At 44.3% G+C, this 27,910-nt stretch overlaps 1 protein-coding gene across 4 annotated transcripts in view; it reads left to right on the top strand.

Moving 5' to 3' along the window:
- The first annotated feature begins 7,366 nt into the window (after nucleotides 1–7,366).
- Nucleotides 7,367–27,910, top strand: part of CTXN1 (cortexin 1) — a 126,828-nt gene continuing 106,284 nt past the window's right edge. For 2 of the 4 annotated variants that reach the window (XR_011303982.1, XR_011303981.1), the window contains exon 1: nucleotides 7,371–7,688. The gene's annotated coding sequence lies outside the window, so the exon portion shown is untranslated. Of the gene's footprint in view, nucleotides 7,689–27,910 lie in introns of all 4 variants that reach the window. The other 2 variants (XR_011303983.1, XM_069649677.1) reach the window with 2 other exon arrangements.

Raw genomic sequence — 27,910 nt, 5'->3', positions numbered from 1 at the left:
TTGTATATAAACCATTTAACATACTTGTACTGACAAATGTATTACTATGCTCAGCTTGATGATGTAATCAAGAGCCGATATACAGCCCTGATGAAGGTTCTTACCGAAATGCATTGGCTAAATGTATATTGATGGCAAAATATGATCACCCAACAGATTACATTAAGAATAAATCTTATTACAAAAACACGAATGTGAATAAAACATTCCTGGCCAAAACTGCACGGATTTAACTGATGCTTTGATTTTATTAGAACATTGGACATAAATATACAATTCTGGGAGCTTGCAGCTCTCTCTAGGGGCCAACTGAGAAGCGCCAGTTATAATAAGGCAAAGTTTTTTGTGGTTTATCGAGGTCCTTGTGCTATAGGACCAGTTTAAACTGGCAGCTCCAGGTTCAAATTATTGAAAACTAACTGAGAGATGTACACATTGAATAGAAGTGAGTAAAAATTGTGGTGCCCACCACTCCGGTATTTTTTTATGGTTGCTTAGCCTACCATAACTGGCGAATTTCAGTGGTTTTTAAGTTTTACTTTGAACCATAATGGCACTTTTGAACAGTTTTTTTAGTGAAGTGTACATCCCCTTAACAAAGTTTTTTTTTAGTTAATTTTACGGGTTTTTAGTAGGGCATATATATATATTTACATGTATTTAATAAAGCACTAGATACTAGTTGTGCCACTGAAAATGCACAGTTAGTGCATGTAAAGGCATCCAAGCCAAATGTTAAAAAGAAATGCCTGGATCCAGTAGACTTATATAACGTACCAGCGGCACTAACATAAAGACAACCACAGTGACATGAATATAGAGGTGCTCATGAACATATATGTAAAGAACAAAGCCACAAAAGAGACAGATGCACAGTTTGAAAAAGTTGATTTACAGACAGCTGGCAGCAGAAAATATTTATGAAGAATACACTATTCATCCACTTCACTCTCGTTATGTAATGGGTGACTGGGAATGGCCACCTATGAATACAGAGCAAGTCACGTGTATTCTACTGGGCTACGATTTAGACTAAATCACAAGTATATGTTTCACTTACTATATGCAATAGGGTTGGCTGTTTGTTTTATGGCATAGCACACACATTACACACAGGGTTACGATACTACAACATGACTGATTTAACTTTAGTACAAAAGGTTGGAGCTGAAGATTGGGTCTTAGAAAGCAGTAAAAAAGGCATAATAGCAAACATGCACAGAACTTGAGAGTATCATATTAAACTCACATTTGAACTAATGCTACTTTCACCTTCTATTGCGCATGGTAATTTATGGGAAACCTGGCGAATTGGCCAGCATGCTTCAACACTGTTGAGAACACCTGCTGCAGAATCTTTGAAAAGGCTGTCAGCAAGTCTCTGGCCACCATGCCAACTGTATCCTGAAAATAACCTATTTTCACACAATGTCGAACTGCCAAAATAGTTGCCAGTGTTGGCAGAGCTGGGTTAGTTGTTCTGTTAGGCTCATGTTAGTTTTAATTATGTGGCAAAAAGCCCTGAAACTGTGGGCCTTTACTGCCTGATGTAATGCCCATGGGGCCCATAGTTACTGGCCCGGGCGTAGCGAGGGCCTTAACGAAGGCCGTGGGGGCATTACTGTAGGCAGTAATAGCACGCAATCTCGGGGCTTATACCATTAGTACCCTGGCCCGTTCCACCGGGGTACTAATGTTTTTTTTTTCCGGCTGCGAGAAGCATTGCGTTTCGCGGCCCAAAAAAAAAAGTTCACAACAGTTTTAAAAAATAGCTGCTGCAGCCAGAAAACGTAGTCCGTTTTCTCTTTCTGTGGCGGCCAGAGTAAACAAGGAAAATGGTTGCCATGGAAAGGGAGAAGGGACTATGGGTAGTCCCTTCTCCCTTTCCATGCCGGCCACAACAAAAATGACCGCCATGGAAAGGGAGATACCTTTCTATGGCAGCCATTCTGAAACGAAAATGCTGTCGGAGATGGGAGCGAGCTGCACGCCGTTGCGTGATTGAGATTACCCTCCAGTAAGGCTCGAAATCCAGCCAACCAGAGGTAATAGATTTTCTTTTTTTGTCGCGCCGGGTACTTATGTCCGATACAAACAGGATACTGTGTGTGTGTCCATGTGATAAACCTTTAGCATCTGGTTGCCTGCCATCCCAAAACAATTGACACTTGTACACTATATCCATGTTTGGTAGTGACTTCTTTGTAAATCATGCACAGGTTGCACATTTGCTCACTAGAACGTGGGTGCCATGGACAATATGCTGTATAGTCAATACAGGTACTTATACACAGGGGTGGAAGTGGAAACAAGGGATCTGGTGGTACTCTGGCTGCATCCAAAAAGGAGGGAGTGGGATGGTCGGACAGATGGCCGGGGGTGGGGTCTAGAGGGTTGGTGACCTGGATCACAAACTTTGGCTCAAATAGTTGGATTTCAAGATCTACAGTAATAATGTCTCATAGAGTTTAATGACAAAAACATAAATTGCATAATAAAGCTACATGACAGCATATAAATCCTTATAGCAACATGTTAAGCTAAAAAAAATATCATTGTGGCTTTAATTTCACCTCTTGAATGGTAAACTATAAGTCTCAGAATGCAAGATAATGCCAACCTGAAAAATCTAGTTAACCTCTGGATACCTTTAGTGATTTAAGACATGTAATAAAAAGAAGTTGTGTAGTAAATAAAGATAGATATCCAGATTCTTTATCACAAACTTCCAGGACATTGTTATTCATGGTGTTGAAAACATTTGATTAGTGGCTTAAAGCTACTTTCTTTTTTTGCATGTCAAGGTAGTGGACATCATGGGCCTGATTCATGGAATTTCTTGCATGGTTCAAAGTGACTTTGCACTGCTGAAAAGTGACTTTGCACTGCCGACAAAAACTCTGATTAATGGAATTGTGCAAAGTCATTTTGTACTGCAGAAATGACTATGCACTGTCTTTGAACGGACTTTGCACCAAGAAAATACATTTTGCACAGTTCCATGAATCAGGGTTTGTGTCGGCAGTGCAAAGTCACTTTTCTGCAGTGTAAAGTCACTTGGAACTGTGCAAAATATTCCATTAATCGAGCACCATGAGTATAAACAAATCCTTAAATGGGCACTTTGTGTTACTCACTTTAACTAGAACAGATTTGCAAGGTAACTGACATTTTTATGAACTCTTTCAGTTGGGAATGTTCCATCATGCACATGAAAGGGTCAGCCACTGATAGAAAAAATGTGTTTGCAACCTCAGCACCTTAACGACCTTCCTAGCCACAGAGAGAGAGAGAGAGAGGGAGAGAGAGAGAGAGAGAGAGTGTGTGTGTGTGTGTGTGTGTGTGTGTGTGTGTGTGTGTGTGTGTGTGTGTGTGTGTGTGTGTGTGTGTGCGTGCGTGCGTGCGTGCGTGCGTGCGTGCGTGCGTGCGTGCGTGTGTGTGTGTGTGTGTTTGTTTTTTAACTGGCAGTGCCTGAATGTCCAGCCTGAGCTGATTCTGTAACTGGCTATGAAGAAAGACAAAGAGTCAAGGATGCGTTTCTTGAGCCTTTGAACTAAAGGCACGTTCTGTAAAAATTACGTGCCAATGATTAATACCATTATATGATTTATTTCGCTACATCTAACTCTCTCTCCCTAAATACCTCCCTGATAGAGCCCTTTGGACTTCTAGCTCCAACTCTGCAGATCAGATGCTTTTCCGAGCAGAGAGTGGGGGTAGATCCCTGTCTTCGGCAGGAGCCTCCTTCTGGAATGTCCTACATGCCCTTCTCAGGCTTTAGCCAGATCTCCTTAAGTTTCTGAAGCTTCTCAAGACCCTCCTTTTCTCTTCTTCGTTCCATCTCCCTGTGAGGAATGACCATCAGCACGGGGAGTGTGCACTCGTCTGGGCTTTTTTGAAATTTTTGAATGAAATGGAATGTTGGGAGTTCAACATCCAGAAAATGTGTGCGACTAATCTGCACACATTTTCCTATGCTTGCCGCACAACAAACACATAGTCAAGTGTACTCTGGGGGGACACAGCCTACAGGCGCAATCCTCCTGTCATCTTCAGCTGGAATGTGACAGTCACAGGTACATCAAAGCAGCACAGGATGGGGGAAGGCAACAACTTCCTCCTGCCATGGCCAGCCTAATTAAAATATCAAAGGCTCTATGAATCTGCCCTGGTCATTGTCCGTTCGGTGTCGTGGCAGTGCATACTGATGAGAGTTAATTGATGCAGACCTTCGGGATGCCTGGTCACATAATTAACAAAGGGCAGGAAACCCAACATCTTTTTGATATGCATCTGTGTCAACTGAAGTCAGCTCCCTCCCTTCGGGATGAAGGGCGGTGATTGTCTTGTCCGGGACAACTATTTACAGTAAGCAACCCCTGCAGTGGGACCCCCTTTCGGAGGGAAGAAGTATGTAATTTAATAGAGACAGAAATGCTGTTCTCGCCATAACTTCAAAGGAGACCTACACTTTGATCAGGGACCACAGAGAGCACAATTAGCCAGAGAGAACCTTTGATCAGACAGGAAGATGGGTGGGACTTAGAAGTACATTTTTTCACCCCTTTACCTTTCCTATTGCAAAGCAACCTGGTTATAACCTCAGGCATAACAGCAGATTGTTGGTGGGGACCCAGGATTGGTTCATTAAGGTAGGCATAGCCTGAACCAATCACTGGGCCCATTTGCTTTAAAAGAGTGCTGAGCCCCTCACTTAGCAGAACATCTGACGACTATGCAAGGAGTAACAAGAAGGACTCATTTGGACCCTGGCTGAAGGTACAGTCTGCCTCACAGCTTTCGCCAGTGAAAGAAGGCCAGGAAATCCAAGAGGGAGGCAAGAACCCTCTCCTAAACATCTCCCAGGGAACAGAGGGGGATTCTGAATCCAGAGGACACTCCAGAAGCTCCAGAACCAGTACACAGCCAGCACAAAGCGTGCCCTGCTAGGCTCTGCAAGCAAGCTTTCTAGGTGGGAAGTGGCAGAGTGTCTATGAACCTAAAGATGGACAAGGCCGTTGCCTGCAACACTCTTCTCGGCTTTGGGCCATCCGCCTTAAAGGACGACACAAGCCCAGAGAAGAAGCTAGGAGCAGTGCACAGACAAGCATCAACCAGCATCCGCTTTTAAGTTTTAAGGGCATTTTCAAGGGAGTAGTGCCCCTCGAGCAGCAACCGACTACACCGCTGACTGTTGTCATGCTGCAGTTTCTCATGCCGTCCAAGACGCCTCGACCAGTGCTTCAGACCCGCCAACCAGCACTGACACAACGATTCCTGACCCTGAACCGCCATGTAGGCCAGGCTACATCCGTCGGTCCAGCCTCGCTCGCCACACTGCCTGCCACCTGATCCCCACATCTGTCTCCCGTCTTGAACTCTGTCGCAGAAGCTGCAAAGCTCCCTGAAATCGACTCGACATAGTCGAGCACCAAGAACTTCTACAAGAAAAATGTACATTGTCGTTCTGTCCCCCTGGTACTTCCCTGAAGGCCGCTAGTGACATTTTACGACCCATTGCTCCCTTTGTGCTAAAACCAAGTATCCTTGAACTATTGAGATTAATTACTTTACCAACTACCCTCCAGTCCCCTAGCTTTATCCCTTCCGCCATGACCGGCACATCCCCTCTCCCCACTTCCCTCCCCTGTGCACTTCTTGGTACTGCACTTGCACGATCCAAATGACACAGGGCCTAGTAGTAACAGGATTGTTGTTTTCTTTCCTGTCCCCCCCCTCACCTTGTTTGTCTTGTGGCGAAAAACAGCTGTATAGGCACTTTATAAATAACCAATAAATAAATACACTATCTCTACTTATACGTTGTTGCTGCTTGAGCCTCAGAAATCGCCCCCCATAGTGCAGCCCCAATAGTAGCCGTGGCAGCAGCAGCAGCTCTGCATGAAATATAGCTTGCAGTCGATAAAGGCTACACCTGCCTGTCAATGGCAGTGTCTAGTTGGTTTCTTTTACCCTTCTTCCGGCGTGTCCAGCCTTGCGCTTCTATCCCAGAGGGCTGTCTTCCTGCACACTCTCCTTTGCAGACTACACCAATGTCCTCATTACCAGCAAAGTACTGTGCCAATGGCTAGTGTGCTTTACTATAAATGTTCCTTTTTCAGTACACTCAAAAATGTGTCCAGCCGTGCCCTTTGTCCTCCAGTTAATGTCACCAGTGAAGCACAGCCTCTTCACAAATCGGACTGCCTTTCAGCACCTCCAGCGTTTCCCGGGAGGGGGAATTCTTTCAAGGACAGAAATAGCTCTTGTGTCTTTAACAGGTGTGCCTTAAATGTGTCAATACAGGAAAACATAGTTGCCAGTAACTAAAGACCATACCTTGGAAAAAACACAAAAACAGGAGCTGTTGTGTGATTTGCAGATCCAAACTCGTGTGTACACATGCTTTTATTATTTTATTTGATTGCTTAGGTAGCAACGTAGTTCGAGAGATGAAGCATGCAAACAACCCACACTTTTCTCCACACTACCACACTCATCAAAACCGGGGCCTCCATTGTTTGTTTTAGGAACATCTTGGTTTGGGCTCAAGTTTCAAGATGAAGGCAGGCCCCAGAAGCTCAGGGCCAAGGTTACTGTTCTACTAAATGACTGACTCGATTATTCAAATCAATGTCTTCGATGGCTTCCTGGCAAGGGGAGAAACATGCAGCAACAACTCCCAGATGTGATAAAAAATGTTTTACATCAAGAACTAATTGCATTGTGTTCCAATGCAAAGCTGTGTGGGCCTCACCCCCTGGGATCCTTCCCTGCTACTTTGAAAGTTGGCTTCTTCGGAAATACTATTGGTCCAACGCACAAATACCATGTGATGCTGCTAACGTCGATAATCTTTCGTTCTTTTTTGCAGTGATGTTGTTTCTTTGATTTGCAGACGATTTGGAAGTAGCCGTGGAAGCAATGTTTTCTTCCCCCAGACTTTCTCTTTGAGTCTCACCCGCCGCCTGGGTGCAGAGGTCGCTACGCACTTATCTACCCTGCAGCGCCGTACCCATGTCTGCTTGCAAACTCCATGACCCTGGAGACGTCATACAAAATGGGAATTCGTTTGGGCATATTTTTGCATTTAAATGCTAAATTCCCTGCCTGTAGCCAACGTAAAATAGTTCTACTGTGCTAGTTCAATTTGACAGAAAGCAAAATATGGACATATTAACGATTGCGTCCGATGTGTAAATGATTATGACTTAGTGCGAAATAAATACACCTGTTATTCTCTTATAACATACAGGGACCACCGTTTCTAGAAATGACACAGCATAGCTATGCACGCACACACACATATTCCTTGTGCGTGGTAAAAAAAATGAGGGGAAACTCTTGAAAGATGAATCATAAAAGGCGGCTTCGTTGTGAATTGCGTGATTTCATTGGTCCCCCGGCTCAGCCGAGAGCCGCCTCGCAGCAATCCTTCCCGCGCAGCCCTGGTGCTCGTGCGCATCTTGTCCTGTTTTTCATGCTCCTGACCTTTGGTGGTGTTAATGCTGTATTGCCATAGGAACCTGCTGGGGACTTGAGGCGTCGCAGCGTTTTCTTCCCGCGTCCTCCCTGCCTGAGGAAGACAACTGTTGCTTCTCTTGCTTCGCAGAGGCTCGCTCGCAGGCAGGCTCCGCGCACCGCTGTAGCGCCGAGGGTGAGGGGCAGAGCCTGCGAGAACCGTTCAGGTAAAAACATTGCGTTTTTCTCTGGTGGGCTTTCTGGAGACGGTGCCCTGCGAGGGTACTGTGGGGAGAGAGTTAGTACTCTTTATGCAAAATAATGTAAAGTCGTGATTTGTCAACATTTGGGGGGGGGGGGGGGGGTTGGCTATTGAAGTCAGCTGGGGTGGCAGATGAGGTGCTGGTGATGTGTCGTTGGTGGAGGGAAGGCTGTTCCTCAGAGTACCCGAGGTGATGTTTTTCGGTGCCAGGCAGGGCGTGACCATGCTTTTTCCTAAGTTTGGTTCCGTGAAGGCGGGGGAGATGTGTTTAGAAAGGAAACAACCACCCCCGACACAAACGCACACACATTCTCTGTATTGTATCAGGTGCATTAGCTCATTCTGCGAGTTCTGCAGCACTGCGTGGGTGTTCCTTTCTACCTCACGTATTCTCTATGTTGCGGCGATGGTACCTGTTACCTCGAGTGTACACTGCCGCTGCGGAGCCGCCACCTGATGCGTTCCAAAGTTATGTGTTAACGAGCACTATGTAGGATTATAAAATGTATCAGTGTCTTTATTCCAATTCGTTACCATTGCGTTAAACACGGTGTGCTATAAATCGCAAATAACAAAAGATACGTGTATAAGATCATTGCATTTTCACACATCATATTACAGAAACACATCTCCGTGTATAATATAGCAGAACAAATATATGTAAGGGCAGAATATCGTGGTCATAAATAGTGACGTCTCCCCATGAGCATTCCGTGAACCCACTGTCCCATGTTAAGTATACATTACCCATCAAATAACGCGCACCTTTTCACAAGTGGCCATGACCTCTATTTACAGTAGCTTTTGGAGAAAACTGACACCCTGGGGGTAGATGGGGTGCGGACTAAGTACATCAGGAAGGTCCCCCACACCCATCCAGGGCCGATCTGTAACTGTTACGTTTTACACCCCACCCATCCCTCCCAACATGCGGGTTTTCTGTAACCCAGCCATGATAAGTCTCATGTGCTGTCGTTTCCGTACCTCTGTGAATGAATGCACAAACTGGCATTACGAGTGTCTACTAATAAACGTTCTAATTGGAGGAGCGTAAATGTTTCCCACAAATATGTGGGAGTGGCTAAAAATAATGCTTTAACCTAGTGTATTTAACAGGACATGTTTTTGAAAAATCGGGAAAAAGCCACACAGTTTGCAATCGGGTTTGTAGGGTGACTCATGAAAACCTTCAATAGGTGCAAGCCAATAGCAGTGCGCAGGAGCATTTTAATGATGACTTCTACAATATAAGGCAGTAAAAAACATTTCCATGCTGGCTGCACCATATCTGTCAGCATTCCGTATCAGAACATGCTATTGTTTGCTTTACACACAATGCCTGGAATGAGGCTATAAGAAAACATGTCCATGCTGGCTCTGCCAAAATATGCCAGTATCCCTACATAAGAACATACTCCTGGGTGGGCGTGGCTTGGCTCCGACCCACCTTACCATAAACAACAGCAATTTTTGTGCACTTACATGCCTTTTTCTTCGGCGTGTCCTGTCCTCCGTGTTGCAGCTGGGTGAAGGCAGCCACTTACTGAAGTCCTGTTGACTTCTCTCGCGTTCGTCTGCGAGTGCGTACAACCTCATGTTTCAAGCGCCGGCTGCTCCCGACAACGGCTGCCTCGCATGAGGAAACATCCAGCGTTTTTTGGGACGCAACGTGCTGGCTCAGGCCTTGTCGGCCTTCTTCAATGATACAGCGCTATATATGCGGGCTTCTTGAACTTCAGAAATATTATCTGCTGACATTTTCTAAACTATGTTTTTCATATAATTCAACATCTGAGGGATATTTCTGAAGTTTAACCGCATTCTCCTCAACGTTTATTGCTGCTTTTTGTTGTACATCTTCCCACAAGGCCTAAGAAAGGGAGAAAGAAAAGGGTGGCAACAAGGTATGCGAGAGGAGAGCATGAGGGGAGGAATTAAAGGAGAATAAACTAAAAAAAAAGGAAAAACAAAGGATATAAAGGTAGAAAACAAACAATACCTATATTTAAATTAATTGACATAATCCCATTCTGAAGTAATTCTGAACCTGGAGGTGCAGCTTCTCTTTTATTTTTTGACCCTTTCAGATAATTTGGGGTTTGCCTTTGGATACTGCGCAGTCTTCTATGCTGTCCTCTGCATTATGGAGTGTGCAAGCCTCTATTTGGATCACTTCACTGGCTTCGCCTTAGCCTGCACCTTTCTGAATTAATTGTCTTCAATCTAGCTGACTCCTATCTGGTGACTTGTGCTACTATGGCCACCGGTAAGCATAATCTAATAACGCTGACTGTCAATAAGTACTCTAACCCTTCCTCAACCAACCTGAAAAGGCCTAAGAGTGACTCACCTCCTCCGCTCGCCCTTGCGGATCTAGCCATTGAGACTATTTTGCAAGAAATCAGAGCACTGAAGCCTTTCATTGAAACTACTAATCAAAAACTTCAGCAACTAGATGATAGGTGGAAGGGCTTTAAAGATAGCATTGAAGAAATGTAGAGAAGGGTTGGTTTTGTTGAGAATGTCTCTCCAAGGGCTGTGCTGCTAGAGAAAATGGTCAAAGACCTTCAGAAACACAATGAGGAGTTGGAAAACAGGAGTAGGCATAATAACCTGCACATCTCTGGCCTGCCTGAGGGATGTGAAGGTACGGACCCCATTGCATTTATACAGACGTTGTTGCCTGCCCTGCTTCATCTACCTCCGGAATCATCATTTAACATACAACATGCTCACCGCATTGGCCGGCTAAGAAATTCTGCATCCCCTTGCCTTCCTCCCCATACGCTCATATTCTACTTGCTTGAATATACTCGGCTTCAATTTATAATCCCAAGAGTCAAGGAGAAAAACTCCCTCACTTGGCATGGAAGTAAACTACATATTTCACAAGATTTGGTAAAGATTACGGCTCAAGGCAGAAAATAATTCTTATCCTTCCGCCTTGCTTTGAAACAGCTTAACGTGAGATACGGATTATACCATCCCTTCTCCTTCAAAGTTACTCATGAGGGGTATACCTCCATTTTTGACGATTCCGCTGAGTTAATGTCCCTTATTCGTTCCATCAAAACTGAGGGCATGGATACGTCGTTACCCTTGAATTCCCCCTCATCTTCCGGAACATGATGTTCTTGGCGGTTCACCTTTGTGGGTTCTATACAATGCCATCACTAACCCTGTGCTATAAAACTGGTGGGACGGCGCAGTTGTGGCCTCCTTCTACTGCTGTGGGTCGTCTTTTTTCCTTTTTTCACGGCTCAGTAGGTGTCCCCTACCCCTATTACTTTTTCTACATTTTCCCCCATTTCCTAGCCTGAATATCTTATTGTTTTTATGTGATATGTTTCAATGTTTTTTTTGTTTCCTGGCTCAGAGGTTTTTTCCTCACTTTTTGTCTCCTAGTATTCAGTCCTTGGTCAGACTTCCCTTTCCTATCCCTTCATCCTCGTGTGTTTTCCGTTTATGTTTGGACCCTGTTTAAGGGCCGTCCTGCTCTTGTTTCTACTTCATTGATTCATGTAGTTAAGGCATTGCAGATATTATTCGGGTGTGCTCTTATTCTGTGCTCGTTACAGGTCTATATTTTGCTCTTACATTTGTTCACCCGTCGCAATGGTATTTAAATGCATAACTTGGAACATTAAGGGATGCAATAATCCAATTAAGCGTCACAAAATTATTTTCCACCTCAATACATTTAAGCCGTCAGTGGCTTGTATACATGAAACTCACCTCCCAAATGCGAAAATGATGACATTCAGATCTTTTTAGGGCAAAGCAGTGATTGCGAGTCCTGCTGTGGGTAAGAAGAATGGAGTTGCTATACTTCTCAACAAACAAATGGCATTAAAGTGTTTGGGCCAAGATGCAGACACTAATGGATGTTGGGCATGGGTCAAACTTCTGATTGGGTCGGATCATATTTCCATTTTGAACATCTCTGGCCCGACGCTACCTGACCACATTTTTGGGTTTCCATGAAACAAACGATTCTCAACAATGGTCTCAGTAATCTTATCATGTGTGGCAATGTTAATCAGGTTCTAGACCCTTTTTTAGATAGGAAATCTAAATGTGTGTTCAAAAGCTCCAAGACCCATAAATCCTTTGCAAGTTTTCTCACTGAAACCGGTCTAGTAGATTCATGGAGACTTTCTCATCCAATGCAATTAGAATATAACTTTCGCTCGCCTCCACATGGCACACTCTCATGCCTAGATTACATCTTTTCCTCTAAATATCTCACTGGTACCATCATCGGTTCTACTATCTCGAATATCATTTCTGATCACGCCCCAGTTTGCTCCTCCTTTAACTTTGCTGACATTAAAAAGCTGTCATCTAGATGGAGGTTCAATAACTATTTGCTGCAAGTTCAGCAGTTCATCCAATCCGTTCATTCATTTCAACAACAATACTTTGCTGAAAATCTGGATTTTGACACTTCAGTGGCCACCAATTGAGATGCCTTTAAAGCTGCACTTAGGGGCCATATTATTGCCTACTCTAGCAGAAATAAACTGCAGAAAAAACATCTCGATGATCTCTAACTGCAAATTTTCAAGGCAGAAAATTAGTTCACTGAGATGGCTGGTAGAAATCTATTAAAATATAAAACCAAGATTTACCAGACTTCCAACAAAGCTGGGAAGTTGTTTGCCTCTTACCTTAAGACCAAGAAGAAAAAATATATATATCTCACACATTAAAGACAAATCTGGCACCAACCTTAATCATTCTGATGACATTTTAAATAGTTTTAAGCAATTCTATTCTGACTTATACCCAATTGCTGTGGAAGGATACTCAATATTCACCCAGCTCTCCAAAAAGCCAAAGGCAGACCCAGTGGAGGCCTGCTGCTAGCATTTAAAAATTCTATGTTTGTTGTTTTGATTACAGATAACATCATGGGAATTCAAGCCTGTAAAGCACATCTAAGACAACAAGGTCCCCTCTTGGAGGTGATATTTGTTAACATCTATTGGAAGCCGCCTGTTCAACCCAGCAGATTTTTCTGGATGATTTATCAACATTGCTAGAAAAAGCAAGAGTTATGTTTGGGGGGGGGCTTTAATAATCTTGGGAGGTGATCTAAACTCACAATGTATCCAACTCTCAAAAGAAATAACAAAACAGACCACACATAGAATATCTGAGAAGGGCCGAATCTGGGTAGAGTTTCTCAGAGATTGGGAGTTGGAAATGACAAACGGAAAAATACTGGGGGATTTCCCAGCCAACCCAACTAGATGTCAGGGATCAGCTATCCTCCACATTAGACTATCTATTCATGTTGGCAGATCATTTGAGCAAAAGGTTACTTTGAATGTTGCACAAGGGGGGGGGGCAGTGATCATTTTTGTTTGGAATTATCCTTTCCAGACTTCCTGCTGGATCCGCAAGAGAGACATAACCAGTCTTTCGAGGCTAGGAAAGGAAGACTACGCCTCCTGGAATATAAATGGAAAGGCAGGAAGCTCAATGATCGACTTATGGGGACACTGGAGAGAATACTTAATTTGAGAGCTGTCAGCCAGACAGTTTCATCAAATCTGTATTGTCTGTAGGCCCACCGTCGTTGAGGGGAGGGGGGTAAAACAGATACATCGCCACTCATTCGATAAGGAAAACAAATATGAATAAAATGCTCAGAAGGGTAAAAAAAGCCAGTGTGAGTGAAGAGGTTAGTAAAAAAGAATCTAGATCCCTTTTGCAGAATTACAAAGCCTGGTTAGTGGATAGAAAGATATGGAGGCTCCAGCAGAATGGCGAATCCATGTTGAAATTAATTGGGAAAAGAGACTCAAGAGAGTTTTGGTCATTTATTCACCAACTGGAGGGTAAGTCAGAAAACAGACAGTGCAATCTAGTCTCTGAAAAAGACTGGATTAAACACCTAACAGAAGTGTTTTGGAAGCCACAAAAAAACCATCCTGCAGAATAATAAGGAAGTGGCCTGGAACCTTACCTTTGATGAACAATACATCATTGATCTAATTGGGAATAGCTCAACCTCTAAAGCATCAGGCCCAAATGGCCTGAAGTACCAGGTGCTGAAAAACAACCCCCCGTCTATGGGCCAGATTGTTGAATTGGCTCTTTAGGGAGATCTTGGTAAGAAAGAAATTCCCCATCTCGTGGAAGTCTACAATTATAATACCTTTATTCAAGGGGGGCGATCGGTCGGCAGAAGCCAACTACCATCCGATCGCCCTCCTGGACGTAGAAAGCAAACTTTTCATGAGGATTCTGGTGGGTGAGATGGAATGTTGGGAAAAGAGAGTGAGGATGTTATCGAAATGTCAAACGGGATTTCAGAGGGGCCTATCCACCGCTCCAAATGGAGTAGTAGTAAACCTTATGGATGAAAATGCAGGCAATAAAGGGGAGAAACAGCGTTTTGGGGCGTGGGTAGACTTCTCCAAAGCCTTTGACCAGGTGGACAGAGGTAGACTTTGGTCAAAGCTTAGAGCAAGGGGTATCCCAGAAGGAATTCTGGGTATGCTAATTGAACTTCATAAGAACACCACAGTCAGAGTTGCCTTCATGAGGAGGGTCATCTATCAGAGTCAGTGGGAGTTGAATGGGGGGTCCGTCAGGGATGTTTGGGAGTACCCCTTTTCTTTAATCTCTACCTGGCTGATTTGGGGGAGTACCTGGCTTCGTTGGCCTTGGCAAGTCCAGTGTTAAATGGGGTTAAGATCTACTGGCTTGCCTATGCCGACGATGTTGTTTTACTTGACAAGACAGCAATCGGGCTGCAGCGCCTCCTAAATAAATAGCATTGCTATCCAGAGGAAAACAGATTAGCTCTGAAGCCCAACAAATCCAAGATAATGGTTTTTAGACACAGAAATAAAAGAGTTGCTTTTCAACAGTGGGCGATGGGAGGACAACATATTCCAAGGGTAGAGGAACTTCTAAATTTGGGGTATAAAATCTATGCTTCACCGACTGTATGCAAAGTAGAGCAGGATATCCTTATGAAAATAAAACAACTGTCTGCCCAGATGAAAAAAGTATTGATGAGATACTGTAGATTCTCCCTCTTACCATTAATTAAATTTTATCATGCCAATGTAATTCCAATTGTTCTGTATGGAGTGGAAGCAAAGCCCCACTTATGGAATGCAATGTGGCAAACATGGGAGGGATTGATCTGGAAAAATGTTCTTGGCCTGCCAATGTGTCTCCCCATTTCAAACATTAGGTTTGAACTGGGCCTAAGAGCATTAAAAGCCAAGTAGTATGGAAGTTAGTCTCCCTCTTCTGTCTTGTAATAGCACCCCAAGAAGGAACACTATATCTGGACATAAAGGCTCACCTGGAAAATAATAGATCCAAAATGTTATCAAATTTAGATATCCAGGTAAAAGACTGGTTGGAGAAGGCTGACATTGATATCCAAACTCTAATTGAGAACCCAGTGAAAGCAAAAAAAGATGGGATGAGATGGATTGGATTAATACTATCGAGGAAGTGCAATCCGTGGCTAATCCAAATCCACTGCTGAAAGCCGACAAAAAATTGTGCTATCTTAACAAATATCTTGTGGAATTCCCGGACCGGAGTATCAGAAAAAAGTTCCTAAGATTGCGTTTAAATGTAATACACACAGGGGAGGTCCTTGCGGAAAGAGGTCTTGGAGACTCTGCTATCCAACAGTGCCAGGTCTGTAAAAAAACAGACCAATTTATTAGACATTTACTAATAGACTATGAAGGTACATGGCATGCAAGAACTCTCAAGATTTGGATTTAGGTCACCACACTACATATCACAAATGTTCTGGGACAGAATGATTTCTGGTTACTCACAAGGAATGACAATAGCTGTAATTCAGATGCTAGAAAGATGTAATATCGCATTCTGAATCGTCAGGGGCATAACTCTCTGAAGGGAAAATTAGAGTGGTTGGAAATCTGGTTTACTATGTAGCCAAAAAGTGCGTGGGTTATGAAATGGAATAGAGAGTCATGCTGGTTTGAATGTTAGATTTTAGTATGGAATTTCTTTTTCTTTCTCTTTGGAAAAAAGGAAACGATTTTAATTGTGCTTGTTATTAATTGGAGTTTTGTGTATCTCGATATGTATGCTGATATTTTGTTTTGTAAAAGGTTTTTTAAACCAAATACAATAAAAAAAAGCATTTCTATTCTGACTTATACACTCCTGAAACCACAGTACCCTCGGCGAACATTCAATCCTTTCTCAGTAATATCATCAGACATTCTTATCCTCAGATTGATCCTACTCATTTAGATGGTGATATCTCACTTCCTGAAATAACTCGTGCCATTAAAGGGCTGAGTAAAGGAAAGGCCCTCGGTCCGGATGTTTTTTCTATTGAATCTTTTGATAATTTTGTCCATTCCCTTACCCCTAGACTTAAATCGTTATACTCCTACTTTGTCTCCCAGAAATCCTCTTCTGGCTCCTTTTCTGAGGCTTTACTCATCTTATTTCCCAAAGCTGATAAAGATCCTGCTCTTCCCAACAATTATAGACCAATCTCCCTCATTAATGTTGAAAGCAAGATCTTTGCTAAAATTGTCGCTAACAGAATCGAATCTTCTCTACCCGCTCTGATCAAACCCGACCAAGTCGGCTATGTTAAGGGCTGGAACATCTCGGCAAACTCTAGATTACTGCTTGACGCATTCCATGGAGTTTCTAAGGATAAAAAAGATAAACGGGACTATGCTGCAGTTGCGCTTAATTCAGAGAAGGCCTTTGATTGGGTTAACTGGGACTTTGTTTCAATTTCTCAGATGGCATGGCTGTGGTGAGCATTTTATCTCCCTTATTAAACTTCTTTATTCTTGTCCCAAATCGTCTATTAGTATAAATGGCCATACCTCACCCTTCTTTTCTTTATGCAGAGGAATTAGACAGGGTTGTCCCCTCTCTCCTGTCCTTTACATTCTCTCTCTAGAACCTTTGTTAGAACTCATCAGATCTGATACGAACATTTCTGGGATTTCCTGTGTGAAATCCATTATTAAAATTGCTCCATATGCTGATGATATTCTTATCCTGATTAAGAACCCCAAACTTAATTTCCCTCATCTGCTGAATAGACTTGACCAGTTTTCCTTAGTCTCTGGCTATAAGATCAACAAAGATAAATCTGAGAATGTAGCCCTCTTTTGTATCAAACATGACTTAGACGTGTTAGTGTTAAATGGTGTAATGATTCAATTAAATACCTTGGTCTTCATTGTGCCTCCTCAGTGTGTGATACCGTCAAACTCCACACGCAGTTATTGTTCAACAGACTTAAGGAATTAACTTCAATGTGGTCACCCCTTTACCTTTCCTGGTGGGGTTGGCTTGACACCATTAAAATTATGCTGTCCCCCATTGTTTTATATTATTTGCAATTGCTCCTAGTTCCTTTGTCTCCCTCATCTTTCAAGTCTGTCAACTCAATTCTTCAATTTCTTATGGGGCTCCGGAAAATGTAAGAGGATTGCAGTTGCTGAGTTAAAAGCCCCATATTATATGGGGGGGTTAGGTTTCCGGACTTCAAGCTATATCATTCAGCGTTTCTTCTCAAACAATTCCGCTGTTGGTTTGCTACTCCTGAATCCTCGGATATTCCCTCCTGGTGCGAGTTAGAGAAACACTTGGCACATCCCTGTGATTTTGCTGACCTTACCTATGTTTTTAGTCACTCCTCAGCAGCTTTGTCTGACCCTATTAAGGCCTCTATCTCTGCTCTAAGATTGTTTCTCTTCCCCTACACTAATACCCCATCCAAGAACCTCTCTCCATTTCTTTGGCACAATAAACCTATTACTATTAATGATAGAGCTCCGTATCATAAAATCCTGGTTAAACAAAGGCATCAGATTTATTCAGAAAATTGTCAATGGTCACTCCATTCTTTCCTTCCAACAACTGAGAAATCTCTTTTCCATTCCTATTTCGGATTTCAACTTTTATAATAATTTGGTCAATGCGTGATTAGATGCACTCCACCATTTCTCTAACATCATCCTATTACATGATGCAGCCAGACTTCTGCTGCTGACCATGGTTTCCAATATCAAAGCTTCCACATTTTACACTGTATTGACTTCTGTGGTTGTTAATTGGCCTGTGCGCTTGAAATGGGAACATGACCCTGGCTGTGTCCTCAGTGACCATACTTTGTCTCTTTTGTAGGATCAGGGGCATCTCTGCTTCTGCCAACATTACACAACATCTGTACTTCTTCATTCACAGAGCATTTATTACTCCCTTGAAATTATCAAAATCCACGGATGGTGCAGATGATAAATGTTGGTTGTGTGGTGGTGCCCCTGCCTCCTACAAACATATTTCTTTTGACTGTCCATATGTATTTAAGGTCTGGCAGAAGGTATGGACATTTCTTAAACTTATCCTTACTGTTGATGTTCAACTAACTTTTTTCTATGTTTTCTTGTGTGGCCTGGCTGTCAAGGATATTAACTTACATGCTTCTGCCGAGCTATGCGATCTGTTCATCCCCCTTGCTCTTAAGCTCACCACAACCAACTGGAAAGATTCACAAAACATAACCACTAAAGGTTGGTGGAACAACATATGTCATGTGCAAAGAATTGAACTATGTATGGCCACATACCTTGATGCTATACCCAAGTACAATGGCAAATGGGCTAATTTTATTTGTTATCTAGACTGCTTTAATATGTCATCTCATGGTTCCTGAGTTATTTATATTTGATCTATTTTTAGTGCTTGGTGCATTGTCTGATCCCTTATATTTGATCATCAGATTTGGAGAATGTTATGAATTAAAGTGTCCAAGTAGCATATTGTTGTACGTCCCTTCCCCTTCTTCCTTCCCTCTGTTCTACTGTTTGTCTTTTGTCTGTCTCCCTGTCCGTCTTCCACTCATGAATTTGTTTCACTTGCAGATTTTAGTGTATATGAATTTCCTCATTAATCAGTTTCATAGCCTCACTCATTTGACTATTAGTTATTCGACTGTTTTACCTTGTTGCCTTTGATTTATATTTTCATCATAGCTACTTTCCGTTAATGTTTGAATTGTTATTACTATTTATTGTTCTTAACCTCTCATAATCTCAATAAAGATTAATAAGAACACATGTTAAGAAAGGCCAGTCTAGCCCCGCAATAACACTCATTATACTGGCGTTGCCCTGATGAGTAAAAAATGCAATGCCAATTCAGAAACTATATCCAGACTGGTTGCACCAAAGTAGGCCAGTCTAGCCACGTAATAACACTTATTAAGTTTGCTTTACTCTTAATGCCTGGTGAAAAATGCCATGCTAAAGTAAGAATATATGGCCAGACTGACTGCACCAAAGTAAGCGAGTCTAACCACATAATAACGTTTGTCAGGTTTGCTTTACTGTTAATGCTCATTAAAACATGCCATGCCCCAGGAAGAAAATATATCCAGACTGACCCACCAACGTGACCAGTCTTGCCATCTAATAACATTTATCATGTTTGCTTTACCTTTGATTGCCAGTAAAAATGCCATGCCCTGGTGGTCATTGCACACATAACCCTCCTCCTCATGCACAGAGGTCTGCTCTGCAGCTCACATGCGCGCATTTATACATTCATTAATTTCACTCATACACACACGCATTCATACATTCATTAATGTATACATTAATTTCTTGCATTCATTCACGTGCATCTGCCAAACACTCTCTCATTCACTCACACACATTTACAGATACACACTGTCACATGCATGCATTTGCATATACATACATACATAAACAAATACATTTCTTTCCATATTTGCAGCCCCAGGCTGGATGACATCTGCCACAGTAGCCCTCTGGCTTCAGAGCAGCACAAACAGGAACAAGGGCGCAGATAGCGCTTCCTAGTTCCTGAGGGCATGCGCAGTGGAGCGGATTGCCTTCTTGATGCTGCCTAGGGAAACCTAAATGTGCAGGGATGTGCCCTAAATCTGCAGGAATGTGCAGAAGCCCCCACTCAGCACATTTAGGCCCCCCCAGCGTGTATCCCCAGTGGCTCGTACAAGGCCGGGGACCCAAAACCCCATTCATTGGCTGTGTGTGCTGGGAAATGTAAACTGTCAGCATTTAAAGCCAGCCCAGGAGCACCTGTGAGTGCTTTCACTGGGATGGCGTTGACTCATCCATAATGGCCTACAGTAAAGTTCAGAGTCAGTCTTCCCATTCATTTTGGCAAGTGCAGCCTGAGGTTCAAGCTTTTCACTACATGTACACGCTGTCCAAAATTGTCCTTCCAATCAATCCCCTCCTTGTATTGCTTATGTTTACCTCTGTTTAAAAGTTACGAGATTTAGTGTGTGGTAATATCTATATAAAAAAAAACTAAAAAAAGATGGTTGTACATGCTCTTTGACATGTTAGAGTCATTTCAAGTCCGGTGAGCCTGACTGCATTGGTGGGACACTGGCTGCGTGGGCTTGGCTAGGCAAAATTGCTACACTTGGATTGGTGGGGACAAATGAGGGTGTATACCGGTAGCAACAAACATCACGGGGTACTGTATTGAATATATTAGAAGTGAACTTTGAAGTCATAACTTACTATGAAACAGAAAATCACATAATTCGTCGGCTGTGATGCCACAGCACCTCTGCACAGCTCCAACAACACAAAGCCACCCCCTGTTCCCTCTCACTGCTTGGATGTGTGAGATGAAATGTGTCTCTGAAAGGTTGCTTGTTTGCACAACTGGGGCTCTGTTCAGGGAAAGGGAAGAGACTCAGTGTAAGAAAAAGAACTGCAGGAATCGAAGTGGTGAGAGAAAGATGAAAGGCACAAGGAAATAACTGAGCAAGAACTAGGTCAGGAAAAGGATGTAAGAAAATAATTGGAAAGATGTTGCAAAAAGAGGAACAGGAGATGGAAATAGATAGAGGAGGTTTTATGGCATCGACCTAGCTCGAGAGCAGTGGGCAGCAGAACGGCGGATTGAGTGAAAAGGGGAGATTGAGGAAAAGTGGAGATTGAGGAAAAAGGGAAATATGAAAGAGAGAAAGAACACTTGAAAAAAAGATACAGAAGCTGTGTGGGAGTGAATGGAATGGCTTCCATATGTTATGTGGAATAAAATAATACAATGTCCTCGACTGTATGTAAAAAGTATATATTGCATGTCACCTCAGAGCTGTTTGCCTTGCAACTGTTACAGAAATGAGTTATCTTGCAATATGCTAGGGCGGGGGCGCTGACACAGGATACAAGAAGGGATAAGATATCCCATAGATATAGCTGGAAATAACTTTCTAATTACAAGCAAGATCTGACATCATATCTCACGTTTATAAAAAAAAACATCAACTCACAAGTAGGCTTTAATAACACATCAGAGTTGACAAGTCTGCCCTCAGCACATCACTGGCAGTCAACACCTGTCAGTTCTCATTGTCTGAGTTCAGAAATGGATTTCGGTGCGAGCGCAAACAAGTTATTTGTATCTACAGGAAGCCCAGGGCCCGTGGCGGGGGGAGGTGGGGCGGGGGTTTTGAAAAAAGAAAACTAGAAAGGAATGACGGAGGACGGAGCTAGAGATAGAATGAACGATAGAAAAACAGAGAAAGGGGAATGCATGAAAAAGAATGCTTACCATGGGGAAATTAATTTAGGGGACAAAGCAGAGGTCCACAGAGACAGATTGCAAAACATCAGACAGACCACTAAAAAAGGAACAGGAAGCGAGATAAATGACAGGCAGCAAGATGTAGATTCATTGAAGAAAGAACATTGTAAGGATGGAATGAAGGAGGTTTTAGAAAAAAATGAAAATAGATGGGAGAACAGATAACATACCTAAAATGGAAGAGTGTTAGAAAGGGAGGCAGAAACACATAAGAAAGAATAAATGCAGAACAATCACAGAAAACGGAAAAAGGTGTAAAAAAAAAAGTAAATCACACCAAGAATTTGGGGTCATTACCGCCATCTGTTAGAAGGAATGCAATTTCCCAGACTGTTTTGAAAATGTTTCATTCAAGTCATCTCTAATTTTCGTGACCTTGTAAAGGCCCTATATGGCAACAGAACTCCTTGGTGGCTTGCTGTATCCTTATAACGTGCAATTGAGCATCTTCATCCCAAATATAATGTAAAGTTGGTTATGCTTAAATAACAACACGATACTCTGCAATCATCTTTTGAAGTAGTTAATGGGTGCCTTGCAGTAAGACATTTTTTGTAAGTCTTAGAAAAGCTGTGCTTTTTGGAAAGTGCAGCCTTCTGTGACACAGACCTACATTTCCTCAGAGTGCATTGTACTGTATCTGGCCAGTGTCATACCAAAGCTATAGCCTTGGAAGGATCAGCGGTGTAGGAGACCCATAAAATCTGGGGGGGACAAGGGACACCTTGGGGACTTTGCTTTTTTAAAGAACTCGACTTTTCACAAAATTAAAATAGCAGTATGTATTAAATTACATATATCATCACTGTATAAAACAAGAGAATAGAAGAAAACAACACCAAAGAAAATTAAGAAAAAGAAAAGCAGTTCAGAGTATAAAATCCTCCCAGCAATGGACATTTAGAGAGATCTTTTATAATACTCTCACCTGCGCTTTAAATGCAGATGCTTGATGGAGTTTCGCCAACCCATCCTATCCTATTCCACTTGAGCCCCTTTACAGCAGTGTATGGGCTGCAATCATACCTCGCCACCAGGGTATTTACTGGATTTACATGGATAGCGGAACAAGCGCTGTTTGAATCTCGAGGCTCCATTTTATTTTTTTCTGGGTCACCAAGATGGCTTATGGTTGCTGGTAATAGTTTGTATTATGGAATATAATAACACTTTGGTCATAGTGCTTCATGCTAGATGCTTTCAGCTTCTAGGCAATGCAATAGCAGGTATTATTACCCTCATTTGAACGGTACTGAATTTATGAAAGGTTAAGTGGACCCAGCTGCTGCTGGGTTTGAACTAGAGAAATGCAGGTAGCCCTTATGTCAGAGACCAAGCTTTAGGTGTGGTACCATCCAAACTTCAAGCAGGTGTGAGTTGGTGGAAAGAGGTGGAGGGTTGTGCCTTAAGTGAGGCCTACTGATATTAGAGCATACATCAAGTGTTTCCCTTGCCTACCTTAGAAATTACTATGGAAAAGAGGACACATCCCATGTAGCGGCCCTTCTTGAGATTGGCTCATCCTCATTTTACTTTATATGGTTTCAGGAGGATTTTGTATGCTATGTCAGGCTGATATCTCAGGCAGTGTTTGCACTTTGCAAGCCAAGCCTGGGGTACAGGGACATCTTGGAGAAAATCCAGTCTTTCCCAGATTGTGTAATCCTGGGCGAATCGTGTGACCCGCCACTCTGCATTATTTTCTCTATAGGTTTACTTGGCATCACCTAGAAGTGACTCAGATGGCAGTGTACACTATAACGGAATGCCTCAATCGTAAATGTTCTAACAGAGTTTCTTGTTGCTCCATGTATGCTAAACATGTTGAGTGATTGCAAAAAGGGACAAAGTGTCACTTCTCCCCTCACTTCTTCCATCTACGACGACCGGAGTTGCGACTTGGATGCCTCCCCACTTCCATCCTGAGGCCCTGCAATTCACACGGTGCATTTTCGGAACTGCAGGTAAGCCCCCCTGGGCTTATTGTATCGGCACATGATCGCACCACAGCATACTCACAGCATTCTGCTAATTTCACTCCGTGACTTTGCTATCAGCCACAAGTACTTTATTTGCTAAATTCGCAGATGCTGGCATGCTTTGTGTGTTGTTGTGTGTTTTTGCCTCACTGGGTTCTCTAGGCACGGCCATTCCAAGATGGCATTTTCTTTTCTTTCTTTGTTGGGCACCGGAGTGCCTTCCATCCTGCTGCTGGTGGCCTGGGATTGGCCCTGGCCCACTACTTCTGGGCCAATGAGGAGGCCGGCAGGCTTGGCCGGCCCTCCTCACAAGGCCCACTCCCGGCCCTGTAATCTCTCTTGCTGCCTTCTCCCCTCACTTCTTCCATCTACGACGACCGGAGCTGCGACTTGGATGCCTCCCCACTTCCATCCTGAGGCCCTGCAATGCACACAGTCCATTTTCGGAACTGCAGGTAAGCCCCCCTGGGCTTATTGTATCGGCACATGATCGCACCACAGCATACTCACAGCATTCTGCTAATTTCACTCCGTAACTTTGCATTCAGCCATAAGTACTTTATTTGCTAAATTCGCAGATGCTGGCATGCTTTGTGTGTTGTTGTGTGTTTTTGCCTCACTGGGTTCTCGAGGCACGGCCATTCCAAGATGGCGTTTTCTTTTCTTTCTTTGTTGGGCACCGGAGTGCCTTCCATCCTGCTGCTGGTGGCCTGGGATTGGCCCTGGCCCACTACATCTGGGCCAATGAGGAGGCCGGCAGGCTTGGCCGGCCCTCCTCACAAGGCCCACTCCTAAGGCCCTGTCTACCGCGGTACGCCGGATCGCCGGCCCCATGTGAGTGTTTGTCTACCCCCGTGAGTATCTGTGTGCCCCCCCTGCCCCCGCGAGTATCTGTGTGCCCCCCCTGCCCCCGTGACTATCTGTGTGCCCCCCCTGCCCCCGCAAGTATCTGTGTGCCCCCCCTGCCCCTCGTGAGTATCTGTGTGCCCCCCTGCCCCCGTGACTATCTGTGTGCCCCCCCTGCCCCCGCGAGTATCTGTGTGCCCCCCTTGCCCCCCGTGAGTATCTGTGTGCCCCCCTGCCCCCTGTGAGTATCTGTGTGCCCCCCCTGCCCCCGTGAGTATCTATGTGCCCCCCTGCCCCCCGCAAGTATCTGTGTGCCCCCCTTGCCCCCCGCAAGTATCTGTGTGTCCCCCCTGTCCCCTGTGAGTATCTGTGTGCCCCCCCTGCCCCCCTGCCCCCCGTGACTATCTGTGTGCCCCCCTGCCCCCGCAAGTATCTGTGTGCCCCCCCTGCCCCTCGTGAGTATCTGTGTGCCCCCTGCCCCCGTGACTATCTGTGTGCCCTCCCTGCCCCCCGCGAGTATCTGTGTGCCCCCCTTGCCCCCTGTGAGTATCTGTGTGCCCCCCTGCCCCCTGTGAGTATCTGTGTGCCCCCCCTGCCCCCGTGAGTATCTATGTGCCCCCCTGCCCCCCGCAAGTATCTGTGTGCCCCCCTTGCCCCCCGCAAGTATCTGTGTGTCCCCCCTGTCCCCCGTGAGTATCTGTGTGTCCCCCCTGTCCCCCGTGAGTATCTGTGTGCCCCCCTTGCCCCCCGTGAGTATCTGTGTGCCCCCCTGCCCCCGTGAGTATCTTTGTGCCCCCCCTGCCCCCCGTGAGTATCTGTGTGCCCCCCTGCCCCCGTGATCATCTGTGTGCCCCCCCTGCCCCCCTGTTAGTATCTGTGTGCCCCCCTGCCCCCTGTGAGTATCTGTGTGCCCCCCTGTCCTCCCTGCCCCCTGTGAGTATCTGTGCGTGCCCCCCTGCCCCCCGTGAGTTCTGTGTGCCCCCCCCCTGCCCCCCGTGAGTGTCTGTTTGCCCACCCGGAGATTCTGTTTGCCTCCCGTGAGTATCTGTGTACTCTCACCCTGCTTGCCCCCCTCTTGCTCTGCGCTCCACCCCCTCCTCTTTTCCATCCTCTTCAACTTCCCTCCTACTCCCCCCTCCTTTTCTCCCCCCTCTTAGACTTCCGCCTCCTAGCACTTACTCCTATCATCTGTTCCGTGACTCTTGATAGCAGCTTGTCTGTCCCCCCCTTTTGTTCTCCCCCTCCCCTACTTTTCAATTTGTCACTGACTTTTTGCTCAGTAGCGTGTCTTGTTCTCCTTCCCCCCTCCGTCCACTTGCCCCCCCTCCCACCCCACCTCTTGTTACCACCTGCACTGCGTAAATTGTCGTCAGACTTAGTAATGTTACTGCTTGCTCTGTTTTCCTTCCTTTCCATCACCTCTTGCCTTACTTGTTCTATGCACTTGCACTATCAGAAATGTCGACAGGCCTATTATGATAGTTTTTTCACATTCTGTATTGTTTCAAGGACTTTTGCTGAATGTAACTGTATTTTTCCTATGTCCCCTCCCTCCTTGAAGCGCTTTGAAACACATTGTGTATAGGCGCTATATAAATAAACTATCATATCATATCATATCATATCATATCAATAGATGTCACCGCCAGCTGGGGGACCGGGTCTCATTTTGGGAAGCAGTTATAGATGCATTCATAGAATGAGTAATTTATTTTTCAGAGAAACGTTTCCGGTGCGATCAGCTTGATCCAACTCTAAGGAAATAAACTAGAAACAATCTCAAAGTAACCTGACGGGCACTAGTGTAAGCAGCAAAAATAATCATCATGCCCTTCTCCTTAAAAAAGGCAATACATAATATATTAAACAGTGTTGTGCCTGGCATTTGTACAGAAACTGCATGTACATGTCAATACCGGCTCCCATTGTGCACCCTTGATCCTCTGCTGTGTCAGTGAATGGCCTCCGTGTTTTGTTTGTGCAGCCTTGCAAGCCCATGTTGGCCAATGCTTGGAGCTTAAATGTGAGCCCTGGCTGCCCATCAGTAAGGAAGAGCCATTCCAATGTGATGTCCCTCTTTGGCAGGGGCACACTTTCATGAATTGAAAAACCTGAGGGCGGCATGGCAAACATTAAGAGGCCAGGATTCCTGATCAGTTTTGCAATGCACCACGCGTGCTTAGAAACTGTATACCTGACGTTAGCAATGGCACATTCCCTCTAATAAATCCTCACATGCCACCCTGCACCTGGGAGAGGGGGGCCACGCCACTTGACTTACCTTATGGTAGCTGAGGACTCAGGTGGAGGTCGAGTCGCAGTCGGACTAGGAGTCAGTCTCACTCTGTCTCCTTCAATAACACACGCTCTCACAGAGTGACTGGAGCACGTGTCTCTGGCTTCTCCTTCAGGAAAAACAAAGGCTGCACAGAGTGCAGGAAAAGGTGGAGACATTAAGATGAGGATGTCATAAGACCAGGGGGCAGGAGGTGGTGGAAACATGAGGAAGAGGGGGTGGTACTTAGGGGATGTGCCAAAACCCAAGGGCCTACAGTAGGTGGTAATATCAGGAGGCAATAGTGGCACCAGAAGGAGGAGGTGATAACATCAGTTGGTGAAGGTGGTACAGAGGAGGTGGTGATACAATCAAGGGCTCAAGGTGGTGAAAAAGAGTAGGATGTGGTATCATAAAAGCTGGTATGAAGGAAGTGGTAACATCAAGAGATGTAGGTTGTACAGAGTAGAAGTGCATAGCAACAGGCATCAAGATAAAGATTGAGGAGAAGGAGGAGAGCAGATGCTGAATTAGACAGGGAAGGAAGGCCCTGGTGTGCCAAGTCAGTCCTTGGCAGGACCAAAAGGTGGGATGAGAGAGGGGTGGGCTAGGGAGGACATGAGAAGATCAGAGAGGTGAGAGGTTAACAATCAAGAAGGGCTGTGGCTCTGGACATGACAGGCCAAAAGGCAAACCTCCCCATCTCCCCTGCCTGCAACTCCTGCTGACTTGTTTACTGGCACGACTATGTGCTAGAGTTAGCCTTGGGGTATGGACCCAAGAAAAAAAACAATTAATTAGTATTGTAGTTACGGTTTACCAGGAATCATTCAGAGACATTGGCAGGTTGTACAATTCATTATTTATTTCTTCTTAAGTGTAAGGTATATAGCTACACCCTCCTCCTCTCTCGACCAACTCCTTCTTATGACCTGTCTCTTCTCTTCTAGAGTGGAACAACCAGATCATTCCACTTCAACCCTAATAAGGACAAGATCACAAAATATATTTCCCCTTTACACACATTACCGCTAACTAGCACATTTCGAAATCCTCAAATTACACCTACGTTCATCACGTGTAAACACACTGGTTCTAGTCATCCTATCCAGTCCAACAGGTTCCCCATATTTTGAGTCACCCTTTTGCACAGAGTGTGGAGACCTTATCCGAACCATATGCTCCACTTGCACGCCAACATATCCCACACAATTCCTCGTATCATACTGCATCTTCATCATACTCTTCTTTCTCACCACAATCTCCTCATCCACATTTGTATCGACCACCTTCCTGTCCTTTTTTAATATCTCCTCCAACCATCCTGGACACTTGGCATCCCTGTGATTCCTACCCCTCACCAACTGAAATGTTGATCTATTAGTGATATGGCTTTATAAGCTGGATTCTGGGACAAGAACCTCAGAGTCTGTTTGGCAACTGCTG

The sequence above is a fragment of the Ambystoma mexicanum genome, chromosome 1p, assembly GCF_040938575.1.
Source record: "Ambystoma mexicanum isolate Mex_15411 chromosome 1p, UKY_AmexF1_1, whole genome shotgun sequence".
NCBI classification, from domain to species: domain Eukaryota; kingdom Metazoa; phylum Chordata; class Amphibia; order Caudata; family Ambystomatidae; genus Ambystoma; species Ambystoma mexicanum.
The sequence above is the reverse complement of the archived record's forward strand: the minus strand, read 5'-3'. Positions and strand labels throughout refer to the sequence as shown.